The sequence below is a fragment of the Paroedura picta genome, chromosome 5, assembly GCF_049243985.1.
Source record: "Paroedura picta isolate Pp20150507F chromosome 5, Ppicta_v3.0, whole genome shotgun sequence".
Classification (NCBI taxonomy): Eukaryota; Metazoa; Chordata; class Lepidosauria; order Squamata; family Gekkonidae; genus Paroedura; species Paroedura picta.
In genome coordinates, this window is record NC_135373.1 from 63,074,476 (window position 1) to 63,090,723 (window position 16,248).

Below are 16,248 nucleotides of genomic sequence, written 5' to 3' on the forward strand. Positions count from 1 at the left end.
TTTTCCTAAATCTAGCACCAGCTATATGATAGCATTACTACTAGGTTTTCCAGCTTCTAAGTGGGGCATGGAGATCTCCCAGAATTACAACTGATTTTCAGACTATATAGATTAGTCTCCTTGGAGAAAATGATTACTTTGGGAAGTGGGCTCTGGGGAAAGACCCTGAGAGAGGGTCTTTCCCTCCCTAAACCCCACCCTTTCTAAGCTCCACCCCCCCCCCAAATCTCCAGGAATTTCCAAATCCTGAAATGGCAACCCTAACGGCTGCTATAAATTATTTAGTATTTTTAATGCTCCCTTCTGACTGATAGCTTTCTTGAGTGCACACTTGGCATTGCTTTTGTAGCATGATGTTCAGTGTACATCCGTGCAGCTCTACCTAGTTTAACAGCCTGAGGCAGTCAAATGCCATTGTAGCTCTTGTGCCTTTTAAGGGCTGAGTGGCCATTATTTATCTTAGTTCTCCATTCATCATTTAACAAGACTGGATGATATGGCAAGCTGCCACTGGAAAAAAAAGGGGGGGGGGAGAGGGAAGGGAGATGAAAACACAGGAGGAAGTAGAATTGCTGGGCATGGAAAATTGAAAAGGAGAACATAGAAGCACAATGGCTAGTGGGCAAGGAAGAACAATGCAATCTATATTAGATATTTGGGAAATAGAAAAGGGTGTTTCTACTGGAATTTTATTTCCCCCCCAATGGTACTTGGCCAGGATCCTAAAAGCAAAGATTGACACAAAGAATCATTTATATTTTCTTATATGCTTGACAAGCTGATGGGAGGGGAATGGGAGGAGTGCCTTCCTTTTCTAAGGATGGTGCTAGGATGTGTTAAAGATACGAAGTGTAAACTTTACTGTGGCCTCTAGGAATGAAAGGGAAAAGGTACCAGCTTGCCTTCAAGGCAGTATGGGTTATCTGATTTCCCACAGGTGGAATGAAGTTGTTTCAGGGAAGGGATGACATTCAACCAGTTACTTCTGGCCAAGCTGGGTGGAGTTCCATGGGACTTTTTACCCAGTCCGTTTGAATGATTCCCTCCCATCTATGCTGAATTCAATTTCCATTTTGATTTTGGGCGCTTTACATTTTTCCTCTGAAACATGCATGATTGATCCGGAGTGACCCTATCTTTCCCCCACAATATCCCAAAGTGAATATAACCCTTGATATTTGAAAACCTGGCATCAGTAAATGTGCATATTTTTGCTTTTTTCAAATTAACTCCCTTCTCCATGCTTCACAGCAAAGCAGTCTTCCCTGATTTGCCAGGTGTCAGTTCATAGACTTTCTGGTTCCCAGCTGCAAGGCTTGTCTTAAAGTGACTGCGCTCCAGAAGCCCTAACTTCTCTCAGCAGACATTTGCCTCTTGGATTTATTCCACCCTCCTCTGCTGTCTCCAATCCTCCCCCCCCCCAATTCAAGAAAAGAAAGAAAGAGCCTCCTGCTGTGCTTGGCTCCCCCCCCCCCCCATTCTGAGCTTTCCCAATCAAGTGCAGAATGCTTTCTGTTTCAATTTGGGGGGGGGGGAATAGAAGAAGACCCGAGTTTAAATTGATCTGAATTCTGCAGTACCCACAATGGAAAAAAACAAAGTAATTGTGGAATCAGCCCTGGTCTCTCTGGCTTCTCATCTGTTCCCCTAAGCAGAATGTCTGCTCAGGCCTGCTCAGTGTCTCCTTTAGTTCACTATCTCCCTCCCTCATGCTGTCGCCATCTGCTGAATGGTTCGGTCCCTTTTGAGACCTGTTTATGAGAAGTGTCTTCCTAGAGGCTGCTTGTATGCTGACATCCTGCTGACTGCCACAGTGTATAGTGTTGCCAGTGTGTAGTGTTGGGAAGGGTATTTTATTCTGCTGCCTGCTTGTGTGTATGAGTTTTTAATGGTTTTATGGGTGTCAGGATTGCTGACTTGTAAATAAAACTCCACTTGTTTGAAGATGGTAGTTTATTCAAGCAGAACTCCCTGGACATACATAGACGAATCTAAGTGTCACAAGACAAACCCCTGAAGAAGAAGAAGAAGAAGAAGAAGAAGAAGAAGAAGAAGAAGAAGAAGAAGAAGAAGAAAAAGAAGAAGAAGAAGAGTTGGTTCTTATATGCCGCTTTTCCCTACCCGAAGGAGGCTCAAAGTGGCTTACAGTCGCCTTCCCATTCCTCTCCCCACAACAGACACCCTGTGGGGTGGGTGAGGCTGAGAGAGCCCTGATATCACTGCTCGGTCAGAACAGTTTTATAAGTGCCGTGACGAGCCCAAGGTCACCCAGCTGGTTGCATGTGGGGGAGTGCAGAATCGAACCCGGCATGCCAGATTAGAAGTCCGCACTCCTAACCACTACACCAAACTGGCTCTCTGCTCCCTGCTCTTATCCCCCCCAGTTTCCCGCCTTTCCCAGACCCGTTAAGATTCACATTACATCCAGACACAATAGTTAGAGATGCAGGCACAAGGCCCGGGATGCCAGCCAGACAAGATAACAAGCAGCAGCAATGACCTTGGAGAGTAGCGTCTAAGTCTACAAGTGATACAGACAGTGAAATATGAGTACAGCATTTCAAAATGGTTACATTAAATTACATTAAATCAGCATTAAATCATGGCAGAAACCTTGGGGTTCTGACAATGGGGTTTTATTGAGGGGTTTGGAATTTTGTTACCTGCCATGAGCTGGAAATGGGAGTGGTGGGTTATACATCAAACAAACAAAAATAAACAACCAGGTGGTGGCTGGAGATCTCTTGGGATTACAACTGATCTTCGGGTGACAGAGATCAACTCACTTGGAGACAATGGCTGCTTTAAAAGGTAGACTCTAAGCATTATACACCATTGAAATTCATCTCCTCTCCAAACTCCATCTTCAGCCTTCACCTCAAATCTCCAAATACTTCCCAAACTGGACCTGGCAAGCCCAACAGTATGGCATCATAGTATTTACTGCAGTTCTTTCTCAGGTACTCTAAGCCAGGGGTAGTCAACCTGTTGTCCTCCAGATGTCCATGGACTACAATTCCCATGAGCCCCTGCCATCATGTTGGTGCAGTGAAATCCTTACTGGGTTCCAGAAGTGGCTGCTACAATTCCTCCTGTCCTGCCTTTCCCACTGCTAGCTAGTTGAGAGTGACAAGAACACTGTCCTAATTGTAGGAAAGCCTTGGCATGATAGCATAAGAAAGTAATAAAAGCCCTACCAGATCTGACCAATGGTCCATCTAGTCTAGCATCCTGATTCATACAGTGGTCAACCATTTCCTCTGGACAGCCAACAATAGGGCTTAGAGCAGGGGTAGTCAACCTGTGGTCCTCCAGATGTCCATGGACTACAATTCCCATGAGCCCCTGCCAGCATTTGCTGGCAGGGGCTCATGGGAATTATAGTCCATGGACATCTGGAGGACCACAGGTTGACTACCCCTGTTCTGGAGAACCTGCTGGTGGCAGCTCTCGTGCTGCAAGGAGTATGGGCATGACACATGGCAATGGGAAGTCAAGAAGTCTGCAAGCCTTTATACTGGCTTACAGTTGAGATCTGCTCTAAATATGGAAGAGGTGATTGAAAAAGAAGGATTCCTGGCTTCTGAGCTAGAATTTAAATCTGATTGCTGATCTGGTATCTTGTTTTGAAGACAAGTTTTGCTATTCAGCCTGTTTGTCACTGTTTTTTCTTTTCTTTACTTCTAGCAGGGCTCCTGTACTTCTAAGCACAGAATGAGTGACCAAGGTTCAACTGATGACAGTCTTCCTCATGGAAAGGGGAAATAAGTCATTAATTGAATTTTGTTATGTCATGTAGTCACTGTGACATTGGAGCCCTGGTGGAGAAAAAAACCCGGCCACCATTGTAAGAGAGGACCTGGCAAATGTGGTGCTTACAGTGTCAGAGCTTTAAAAAAAAGATATTAAAATCATCCACATTTATTGGTTCCATTTGTGCTATTTTGGAACAGAGCAAAAGAGCAGCCAGCATCTGATATTGAGGTCAGGCTGTGTGGTCTCAAAAGCTGAACAATAATTTACTAGCAACGTATTTGGCATGTGAAAAGGTTGTGATTAGCGTGTGCCACTTGTTTTATTATTTAAAAGGATGGCTCATTGTTTGATGTTGATCAGGAAATGTCTTCAGCGCACAGACGTCAGCCAGTTTGTTGTTCCTGAACGGTTTCTCTTATGTATGTACTACTCGTGGGTTATGACGTCAACTTGGAAAGGTGAGAGCACCATTTTGTTTTCTGTAAGAGTTCCAGAATTAATGTTTTATTTGCACAGTGATAGTAGCAGATTGTGTGTCTTGACATGACCCATATTTTTTTCCTGGTACTTGGTGAGGAATATAGGACAACTCTGCATCAGACAAAATCTGTATAATCTTCCAGTGAAGTCACAAAAAGACTTACTAAAAAATATTTCTCCCACTATAATATTGAAAAGTAATCTGGATTTTGCCTCAGATGAAGAGTTGTGCTCACAATATACCAGACCCATTGTTTGAATAAATCTTTTAAGAGAACCAAAGGTTTCATTCTTTTATGAATAAAACTTTCCCTTCATCAGTATCCTTTATAATGGAATGATCTAAATTTACCATATAGCAACAATGGGGGGGAAATCATGTTACTTACAATGTAAAGCGGCCTTTTTCAACCTTCTGATTATGGCGTGACCCGTGAAAAATTTTGTAGGCTTTAGGTAACTCAGAAGTGATATCAGCATGCCCTGGAAGTGACATGTTACTATATTTGATATCATCAAGACACTCCCACCAGATGGGACCAGGCCACATTATAGAAAATGATGTCACCAGGCCCTTCTCTTTCCCTCCCACCCACTTGGAGTAAAAATAAAACAAAACAACTCCTCTCACCCAACCAACCCCGAGGACTCACCTGGCTGGAAAGCAGTGACTGGCTCCACCTACCACTGGCACCCAAATGCCAGTTGCAGCCCCCCCCACCCATAAGCTCTGATCCCCACTTACCAACAAACTTCAAAGCCCGAGACTGGGATAACCCCCCCTCTCCCTTCCACCCACTCGCCCACCCACCCGGAATAAAAAACCTGAAATAACCCCCCAATCAGCCCCAATATCACTCACCATGCTGGACTCCAGCCACCAGCAACAGGTCAACCATGATAAAGGAGCCTAGGCCATCAAATGTTTGCATGGTCAGGGCCCTTCCCCTTTCAACTCCCTCCAGGACTTGCCCAAAGAAGGTGAAAACCACCCTGGGTTCTTTTAAAAGTCTTTAAAATGCATTAAACAATTTAATCCCCCCCCCCAAAAAAAAAAAGAAAGAAAGAAAGAAAAAGAAACCTGGTGTAACACTGGTCCAAAGGATTTTACTTCTTTTGTTTGGTTGATCATCGAGGTTGAGAGAATGTTCAGTGTTTCACCCTTTTTTATATTTATATGAGTGAATGTTCAGTGTTTCACCACTTTTTATATTTATATTTTTATATTTATGTTTTTATTGTCAGTTTTATAGATTCATTGTATTGTGTACAAAAGGTACCCTTCTCCATGTACATCATTTATACCTATTATATATTTATATGGTGCCCAGTTAATTTATTGATGAGCCCATCTTGAAAAATCCATTCATTTTTATGAGAAAGATTCAGTGCAAGGAAACAGAAAGTGGCACAAAGAGATAGAAAGACAGATTTATTAATGCAGTCGAAAACCAGCAAATGGCACAAAGAGAAAGGATTACAGGTTAGAGTTATACAAGGGAGAAGTGAAATCAAAACAGGAAAGAAGGAAAAGTAGTATCTGTCTTCTACTTTAAGTTGAAATTGCATGCCCAGGTTGCAATTCTAGGCTATTCCATGATTGTTTTCCCCTGCTCTGCTTCAGTACCTACCTTCATCTGAAGAGTTCCACTACAGGATCAGATGTACTCTAAACTGGCATTATGTTTTTAAAAGCTATTTGAAGGGAGAAAGAATAGGGTTTTCTTCACATATGCTGTCAAGAAAAAGAAGGATTGCAACTGTGATCTTTGTTTATGTGGTACCTGGTAATGTGAAGAATATATCTCTTTAAAAAGAAGAAATATTTGTTCTTGGAGATAATTAGCAAGCCTGGTAATATGCTCTAATGATTCCATCAATTTGCAGTTAAAATATCCCTCTTGGATCCCAAGTGGCTAATATTTTGGTGACATTCGTACCCTCAAAAATCCTGATGTTAAGGCAAGTTTCAGACTAATGCTACATGGCTGCTATTTCAAATGTCCCTGTCCCTGAATAGTACCATGTTTCAGATTTAGTTTACTTACTATTTGCTAATATAGTCTATGTATATTATGACTACTTAAATTATAAACTTGGTTCTATCACAGCTTAAAAATGTATTAGTGTAATATATTAAGCATCCCAGATTTGATTTGCTTTTAGCACAGCAAAGGGCTGCTGAAAACTGGTTATAACTAGATGGCATACTAAGTGTATGACTCACTAGCCATTAATTAAAGTTGCTAATCACATACTGAGCTTTAATGGATAGAAATGCCCGCTACCTGGATACATCTATAATCTGCACCTGTAAATGTGACTCACAAGTCACATGATATTGAAAGACCATCTGGCAAGGGAGAAAAAATATATTGAAACAAAAGCACAAATAGAATGAACACCCCCACGACACACACACACACACACAAACACACACACACACACACACACACACACACACACAAAGAATGCTAACAGGGAAACAAAGGTTTAGTGCCTAAAAGGGGGTGTACTATACATCCTGTGTTCATTTTGAAAATACTGAGAATTCCATCTGAAATGAAGTATAGTATTAGGAATTTTCTTATAATTATAATTAACAGCTCGGTACTATGAGTTGAATTGCAAATGATGCTGGAACAAGGACTATTTGGAGCCATAACAAGTCAGGAATCTCTGGTATATTTTGTTCTTACAGAGGTCTTTAGCTGCAGGATATAAAGTTGAAACGTAGCTATATCCTGTGATTTGTCCTTTTCTTAGTTAAACTGAAGCACGCAGAGAAGTATCAATACTTTATTCTGCTTTGGTTTCTTCATTTCAGGTGTGTTCAGCAAGGGATGGACACAAACCTAAAAAATGTGGCTTGAAACCACAAATCGAGACATGAACCAAACCAAACCAGTTAACTCTCTGAAGTGTTCAGTTCATGGTTTAGTTCACCTAGTAAACCCTGTTTAAAGGAACTGTAGTCCTTATAAAAGGAGTTTTCAGAAAGCATCAGAAACGTCTGAACGATGGGAGAGATCCCAGCCACTCACCTGCTTCAGGCTTTCTTGTGTAGTCTGTTTAAGGTTTAAAGAGACCACACAAGAAAACTTGGAAACAGGGAGCTGCCTGTCCAGCATTGAGCACTGCTTCAACAGGGGAAACCCCTGACAACCACAGCAATTTGAGAGAGTCCAGGCACTCATCCACCCTCCCCACATTACCTGAGAAAGCTTTCTGGTCCTCTCATAAGGAACTCACGCAGGAAGCTGGTGAAGGAGGAGGCCAGTGGTGGAGAAAGGACAGCCAGCTGAGAAAACTGAGAAGAGGGCCGCAGTGAACTGCTCAGCAGCAGAAGGGCTCAAAACAGCCACAGCTCAGTTGTTTTGGCAGCTTTCTGCTGGAACAGGAATCTGGGTTTCAAGAGACTCAGTCCCTTTAAATCTCTGTTTTCTGCTCTGGCCAGGCATTTACACAAACCTAATGAAATGCCTTAAAAGTATGCGGAAGTAATGTAAAGTAACATCATATAATGTGACCTTTGATTCCTGGACCATGAACAGAGCACTTGCGGTTTGGTTTGTGCCTATCCCTATTCAACATTACCAAGCCACAAATAGGCACCCAGATTTGTGACAACTCTTCAACAGTTGAAGAAACTGTTGTCTTGGGATAACAAAATAAGAGAAGGAGTTTTCAGGTATCCGTAGGTTATAGTACATGATAAATTCCACACAAGGAATTTGCCCCCAGGACAGCCTCTCATTGCTCGTGGATTTTAGTGCTGCTTCCACATGATGTCGGAAGCAACTTGGCACTCTCAAGTGGCAGGTGCGAGTTTTTTTCCAGATTTGCTCCATGATGAGGAAAATCACAAAATCACGATTTGCCATTTCTTGCCACACTGAGATAACAATACAAAAAATAAAGAAAGGTTCAAAACATAACCAGAGAAAAACAGAACCTTTCCAAGGCAATTGGTACAATAAATTTTATATGTCAATAATTTTTTAAGGACCAACCAAAATGGTTTCTAGATATACTCCGTTTTCACAATTTTTCTTCAGTGGTTGATTCCTTATACTTTTATCAAGCAATTTTTATATATATAATATATTTATATATATAACTGGGAATGTTTTTTGATTGAAATTCCCCACAACACTTTACAGAGCGGGTGGCCTATTTATCTTTAAACGTCCCGCGGCGCAGGGCGCCACGGACTAAATAAAGCAGTAAGGGCTGGTGGGGAGGAGTTAGGGCAGGCTCTGTCCAAGATAAAAACTCGGAGGAGCGAATCAGGAGCCAATTGGACACTTGGCCCGTCTCCCGAACGCCGTGCCTCCAACTCTGCAGTCCTCCCGAGCGGCTATCCTGCCCGGATGGCCGCCAGGGAGAAGGCTTGCCCCACGCCGCTGGAGTCGGGAGAAACTGCGACTGCCCTTCCCCTCCGATGCGGCAACGACTGACTCCGGCAACGACGACCGTGCCGGTCCCCACCCTTCCCACCCCCACCCCAAATGTCCATCACCACCCGCGAGCGCCTGCCACCTTCCCACCCCCCCACTTCCCACTCGCCACTTCTCCACCTCTCGACGGACTTCCCCATCGCCGCTGCGTCCACGCCCGACCTCCTGGGCCCGCTTCCCGGCTGACACGCGTTGAGACGACCTTTGCTGCTGCGGCCGGGCCGCCACTCCACAACGCCACCAACGATAGACGCACCACCACCCACGCGCTCAGCCGCCAACACCCTTCCGCCTCCTCGCTAGATGGCCCCAAAATGGCCGCCACCACAATGGGCCTGCTGCCGTTGCCGCCAGCGCACAGTGCTGCCTTCCCCAGCCGTGCCTCGCCGCTCCCACGCCTGATCCTCGCCTTCTCCCCGCCGCCACTGCCGCCGCCACAACGGCCTTGCCGCGCATGCTCCACGATGCCAGCGCTAAGTCTTGCCTTCCCCAGCCTCACCTCGCCACTCCCACAACTCAGCCTCGCCTTCTCCCCGCTGATGCTGCCCTTCGCCGCACCCAGCCACCGGTGAGTTGCCCCGAGCATGGGGTACCCCGAGACCTACACCCACCACCCCCCCAACTATGCCCGCCTGCCCAGGCACCCACCACCACTCACTCACGCACCTAGCACCCGCTGTATTTGTCCCACAGCGGGCTTAATTTCTAGTATATATATAAATTGCTTGATAAGAGTATAAGGAATCAACCACTGAAGAAAAATTGTGAAAACGGAGTATAGCTAGAAACCATTTTGGTTGGTCCTTAAAAAATTGACAGATAAAATTTATTGTATCAATTGCCTTGGAAAGGTTCTGTTTTTCTCTGTTTATTTCTTGCCACACTGCAATCTGGGGAGCAAACAGGGACAAACCTGTGTGGAGGGAGAAATGCACAATAATCTCTATAGTGTTTTGCCCATAATTTTGGGGCTCGGGGGGATGGAAGTTTGAGTCCTCAAACAATCACTGTGCAAGGATTGGTGGCTTGCGGTGATTGACAAGCTGAGGAGCAGGGGAGGGATGTTTGGGTTGTTCTTGCTTGTGGGACAAAAAGCTACAACAAGGTGGCAGGCAAACATGGGAGGGATCTCCCATCAGGAATCTTGCAAACATGTGGCCTTAACCATGAGTTTGCAGTGCAAGTTTTATGCCTCCATGCGGAATTGGTCCATGACAGGTGAACAGTGTTTCGCTTAATGAATCATAAGTTTTACAAGCTTGCCTTTTCTGCTTTATGAGCTGATTCTGGGGAAGTAATAATTTTCTTGAATTCTGTCACAGAAAGAACATCCCCTTGGTGTGTCAAGATCAGTACTGTTGACTTTGTCTGGAAGCAGCTAATCACCATCTACCTGGTCCTTTTAAACTGAAGACGCTATAGTTTGAATCTGGTTTTGGGAGTGGTCATAAGCAACATGAGATTTACTCACTATCTTTTGTCACACCATATCTTGATGGGACTTAAGTACGTTACTTTCTGGTTGTTGTCATGTACAATACAGCAGCTGTATGATTGACATACCTGGAGACCTCTGGTCTATTTCTTTACCTGAAAATATTCCATGCTTCCTCACCACTTTTGTACCTGAATGGCAACCTCTCCTTTTTTCTTGTTCCAAGCCTGAAAATAATTTTGTTGCCCTTTTAACTGGATCTGGAATCTGTCCCCAAATGGAGATCTGCTTGGCCATATACCTGGCAATGTAAATTTGACTTTGCATGACTCGTTGCCAAGACAATTGGACCACTGCCTAGAGGACTGTAGCCTTGCCAGACTTATATACAATCTTATGAGCAATGAAAGGAACACTTATATTTTACTCATGAAATGTTATTGTACTGTGGAAATAGACGTGAGTTCCACACCAGATCCCTTTGGGTTTTAAGGGCCCAGTAAAATGTACCTGTGTCTCCCATAGCTGAGCCACTAGCCATTGTCTGGGGGCACTCAGAAGCAGGTAGTAAAATAGTTACAATTTAAGTTGGTAGCCAAAATATCTCTTTACCAAGCCTGTTCAAAATTTGTGAACTGTGTCTATGTGTGTTTCTTTATGTCAGAGTGCTTATGTGAGATGATGAAACAGATATGATAAAATCACATATCTCTATTTGCATGTAAAAGCAAAATGTGTGAAGCTCTAATACAGAACTAGTTTGCATAGAGAAGACATTGGGTTTAACTCTTTTAACTCTACTCTGTTTTGTTAGAAAGGAAACTAGGCTTTGTGTGCTGTTATTGGAGTTTCTTGTACAATAGGTAGCAACTAAAACCATCCCAAAGAAAAAGAAATGCAAGAAATCAAAATGGCTGTCTGAGGAAGCTTTACAAATAGCTAAGGAGAGAAGGGAACTGAAAGGCAAGGGAGAAAGAGAAAGATACACCCAATTGAATGCAGAAGTCCAGAGAAAAGCACGAAGAGATAAGAATGCCTTCTTAAATGAACAGTGCAAACAAATAGAAGAAAATAATAGAATGGGAAGGACCAGAGATCTTTTCAAGAAAATTGGAGATATTAAGGGAATATTTCATGCAAAGATGGCTATGATAAGGGACCAAAATGGTAGGGACCTCACAGAAGCAGATGAGATTAAAAAAAGGTGGCAAAATTATACAGAAGAACTATACAAGAGCGAGCTTAACATCCCTGATAACCACAATGGGGTAGTTACTGACCTGGAGCCAGACATCCTGGAATGTGAAGTCAAATGGGCCTTAGGAAGTCAGAGCAACAATAAAGCTAGTGGTGGTGATAGCATTCCAGTTGAACTATTCAAAATCTTAAAGGACGATGCAGTAAAAGTGCTACACTCAATATGCCAGCAAATTTGGAAAACTCAGCAATGGCCACAGGATTGGAAAAGGTCAGATCAAATTGCCAACATATGCTGGATCATGGAGAAAGCTAGGGAGTTCCAGAAGAGCATCTACTTCTGCTTCATTGACTATGCTAAAGCCTTTGATTGTGTAGAGCACAACAAATTGTGGCAAGTTCTTAAAGAGATGGGAATACCAGAGCATCTTATTTGTCTCTTGAGAAACTTATATGCAGGTCAAGAAGCAACAGTGAGAACTGAACATGGAATCTCTGATTGGTTCAAAATTGAGAAAGGAGTTTGGCAAGGCTGTATTCTGTCGCCTTGCCTATTTAACTTGTATGCGGAGCACATCATGAGAAAGGCGGGATTAGTCACAAATTGGGATCAAGATTGCAGGGAGAATTATCAACAACCTCAGATATGCAGATGATACCACTCTAATGGCAGAAAGTGAAGAGGAACTAAAGAGCCTGTTGATGCGGGTGAAGGAGGAGAGTGCAAAAGTTGGCTTGAAACTCAACATCAAGAAAACGAAGATCATGGCATCTGGCCCTCTCAATTCCTGGCAAATAGACGGGGAAGAAATGGAGATAGTGACAGATTTTAGTTTCCTGGGCTCCAAGATCACTGCAGCTGGGGAATGCAGCAAGGAAATTAAAAGACGCTTGCTGCTGGGGAGGAAAGCTATGGCAAATCTAGACAGCATCCTAAAAAGCAGAGACATCACCCTGCCAACAAAAGTGTGTTTAGTCAAGGCTATAGTCTTCCCAGTTGCAATATATGGCTGTGAAAGTTGGACCATAAGGAAGGCCGAGCGTCAAAGAATTGAGGCTTTTGAACTCTGGTGCTGGAGAAGACTCTTGCGAGTCCCTTGGACTGCAAGGCGAACAAACCAGTCAGTCCTAGAGGAAATCAGCCCTGACTGCTCCTTAGAAGGCCAGATCCTGAAGATGAAACTCAAATACTTTGGCCACCTCATGAGAAGGAAGGACTCTCTGGAGAAGAGCCTAATGCTGGGAGCGATTGAGGGCAAAAGAAAAAGGGGGCGACAGAGAATGAGGTGGCTGGATGGAGTCACTGAAGCAGTAGGTGCAAACTTAAATGGACTCCGGGGAATGGAAGAAGACAGGAAGGCCTGGAGGATCATCGTCCATGGGGTCGCGATGGGTCGGACATGACTTCGCACCTAACAACAACAAATTGGAGTTTCAAACACTTTCAATTGCAAACAACAGAAAGGAGAGCAAATTCTGATGAACAAAAGTGAGTGAGAGCCAAACAATTAAATGAATGTCTGAAGCTGATGTATTCCATTGGGATAACTTGGTTGGTGTGTTCTATTCTGACTGGTAGCAGCTGTCCAGGGCCTCAGATTGAGGTCTTGCACACCAGCTAATATCTGATTCTTTAGAAATGCAAGGAATCTGCTCTTTCTCTGCAAAATTAAAACAACATGTACATGCAGTTTGCCTTTTGCCATTGAACAACTATCGTTAATGAATTAGTGCATGTTCCCTTCTCACTCACATGAGGAATAACTAAAATTTGTAAGAATCGTTTCAGAGAAGGTAATTGTGGCCTTACCACAATGAAAAACCTCTGTGACGCCCTTTATTCCTCCAGATTTATCCCTACATTTTCTCAAGAACATAACAAAATTGTGTGGGTCCTACAGATCCCCAGAAACAGCATGGCGGAAAACGGGAGTCTGCAAAAGGTGAGGGAACTGGCAGATATTGCTCTTAGAACAATATTAAGTGCTCTTAAGCTAAAGAGACTTTTTCCAACTTAAATTATTCATCATTTTAGGAATAGCCACTGAAGTTGGAGAAAGACTCCTCAGGCTAGAGGAGAGCTTCAAGCTTTGTTTAGTGGAGTAGTAGGATTCAGTTCTGTGTTTGTTATTCACAAGACTGATAAAACGGATTATGCAAGCTGAAACAGTACAATTGCAAAACTACTCACAACCCTAAAGGGAATTTGTGCATCATGATTATATATTTTGAGGTCCATACAGTTTTACTTTTGAGTAAGCTAGGTAAGGGCCAAAATTCCACTTATTTATCATCAAGGTTTTATTTTTCATCTCAAGTTAACATTTTTGCTTTTATCCCAGTCCAAGACATTTAATGGATAGGAGGTCCCTGATGATTTGTTTGTTAGGAACTGAGTCCAAGTATCTTTGAATAGGTTTCATATAAACTTTGTCCCTAAGAATTTTTTTTAATCTTCCTTCACATGTAAGTAAATATTCCCATTTCTGCCTAAGTTCTCTTTGCTTTGTAGTTATCGCTAAATGAAAAAGGAGTATCAAAGATCACATGATGGTAGCCATATATAATCTAGGTAATTACATCCTCCATATCTATCATCTGAATACCACCCAGATATGTTAATGGGAGATAGCAGTAATACCCTCTCTCGTGTCACAGAAGGGAGTATTTCTTGTTCTTACTTGCCTCTCAAGAGACTTCCACTATCCAACTGCAGCTCTCCTCACGTTTCATTGCAGTTCTGAGACTTAAGAGTAACTCTACATTCCACAGCTCCAACCCTCCAGTTCCGTTGTGAGATAGTGGTCATGCTATGGTTGCCATGGAAAGGCATCTTTAAAATGTGCTGTGTCACAGCTATTTCTGCATGGTGAGCCATTTGGGTCCATTTGGAGGTCAGATGTGGCATGTGCTCAAACAATGAGAACCCCTCTGCCTATGAAAGCTGTGATGGAACAGTCTGCTTCAGTCCTGCAAGGCCTATTCAGTCTTGCCAACTCTGGAGAACGCTCTCTCTCTCTCTCTCTCTCTCTCTCTCTCTCTCTCTCTCTCTCTCTTGTATCACCATCACTGCTGCCCTTGGTATAGTATTGCCTTCTAAGGGGGTCAGAACTCCAAGCTTTCCATTACAATTCTGAGGCCTTGCTTCTATGTTTCCCACAACCCAACACTTGGCTACCCATCTGGGTCAAAAAGCATATCCTGGAAAGGTTCAGTAATCTTCTTCCTGGGGGTCTCTCCAATTTCCTAATACCTGCTAGGAGGAAGAGAGAACACCTCTCAAAACCAGGTTAATTAGCATTTGAATGAAGATAAGCAGTTGGGCTAACTTCCCCTCTCCTAGAGAAGAGAACAAAAAAAATTGTTTAAACAGTCACCCTGAAATTTTCCAGGCAAAAGGGCATTTCTCCAAGAACATAACTGCCTTGTGGATTGACTTAATCTACTACACAGCTGTGATTTGTGTGCTGGTCCTGAATAGTCAAATTGCTTACAAGTTATGAGAACAAGGTTCTGTGGATCATGCATACCACATATGCTCTTGTCTTGGAATCTGTGAGGCTCCTCCTGCCCTATACCATCACTTGCCCATCCATAGTAAACACTCCTACCTCTAGAAGTTCACCATGTCTCAATGAGAAGATGGTATGTGGATGTAACAAGAGGATCCTGCTCATATAGTGCTTATCACAGAGGGTAACTGGCAGACCTAATTTTTGCCCTAATTTTGGTGCATAAATGGCATATAGGTACTGTAAAATATGTGGGTTTGTAGGAAGAACATCCCCCCTTCAAGGATCGCTGCCTTGTTGTGGCAAGGGGGCTTGCGTAGTTCAGTGAAGCTATGAGCTATGCCGTAGAGGGCCACCCAAGACCGACAGGTCATAGCTGAGAGCTCTGACAAAAGGTGATCCACTGGAGAAGGAAATGGCAAACCACTCCAGTATCTTTGCCATGAAAACTCTATGGACAGTTCCAATAGGCATAACGATATGACGCTGGAAGATGAGCCCCTCAGGTCGGAAGGTGTCCAATATGCTACTGGGGATGAGCAGACGGCTAGTACGAGTAGCGCCAGAATGAATGAAGCGACTGGGCCAAAGCCGAAAGGACGCTCAGTTGTGGAAGTAACTGGTGGAGAAAAGACAGTCCGATGCTGTAAAGATTTTTATTCCATAGGAACCTGGAACGTCAGATCCATGAATCAAGGCAAGCTGGACGTGGTCAAACAAGAAATGACAAGACTGAACATCGACATTTTAGGAATCAGTGAACTAAAATGGACAGGAATGGGTGAATTTAATTCAGATGACCATCAGGTATACTACTGTGGACAAGAATCTCGCAGAAGAAATGGAGTAGCCTTCGTAATCAATAAGAGAGTAGGAAAAGCAGTCTTGGGATACAATCCCCAAAATGACAGAATGATCTCAGTCCGAATCCAAGGCAAACCATTCAACATCACAGTGATCCAGGTCTATGCCCCAACCACTGCTGCTGAAGAGGATGAAGTTGATCAGTTCTATGAAGCCTTACAACACCTAGAAGCAACGCCAAAAAATGATGTGCTTATCATCATGGGGGATTGGAATGCTAAAGTAGGAAGCCAAAAGATAACCGGGATAACAGGCAAGTTTGGCCTTGGAGTACAAAATGAAGCAGGGCACAGGCTGGTAGAATTTTGTCAAGAGAATACAATGGTCATAGCAAACACTCTTTTCCAACAACCCAAGAGACGACTCTACACATGGACATCACCAGACGTTCAACACAGAAATCAGATTGACTATGTGCTCTGCAGCCAAAGATGGAAAAGATCTATCCAGTCAATAAAAACAAGACCAGGAGCTGATTGTGGTTCAGATCATGAACTTCTTGTTGCAAAATTTAGGCTTAAATTGAAGAAAGTAGGGAAAAGCA

General features: G+C 43.3%; 1 long non-coding RNA gene across 1 annotated transcript in view; it reads left to right on the forward strand.

The window, feature by feature from the left end:
• Window positions 1-4,175: 4,175 nt before the first annotated feature.
• LOC143837866 (uncharacterized) overlaps window positions 4,176-16,248 on the forward strand; it is an 85,162-nt gene continuing 73,089 nt past the window's right edge. Inside the window, exon 1 of the long non-coding RNA XR_013231124.1 lies at window positions 4,176-4,214. This is a non-coding gene — a long non-coding RNA (uncharacterized LOC143837866). The remainder of the gene's footprint in view (window positions 4,215-16,248) is intronic.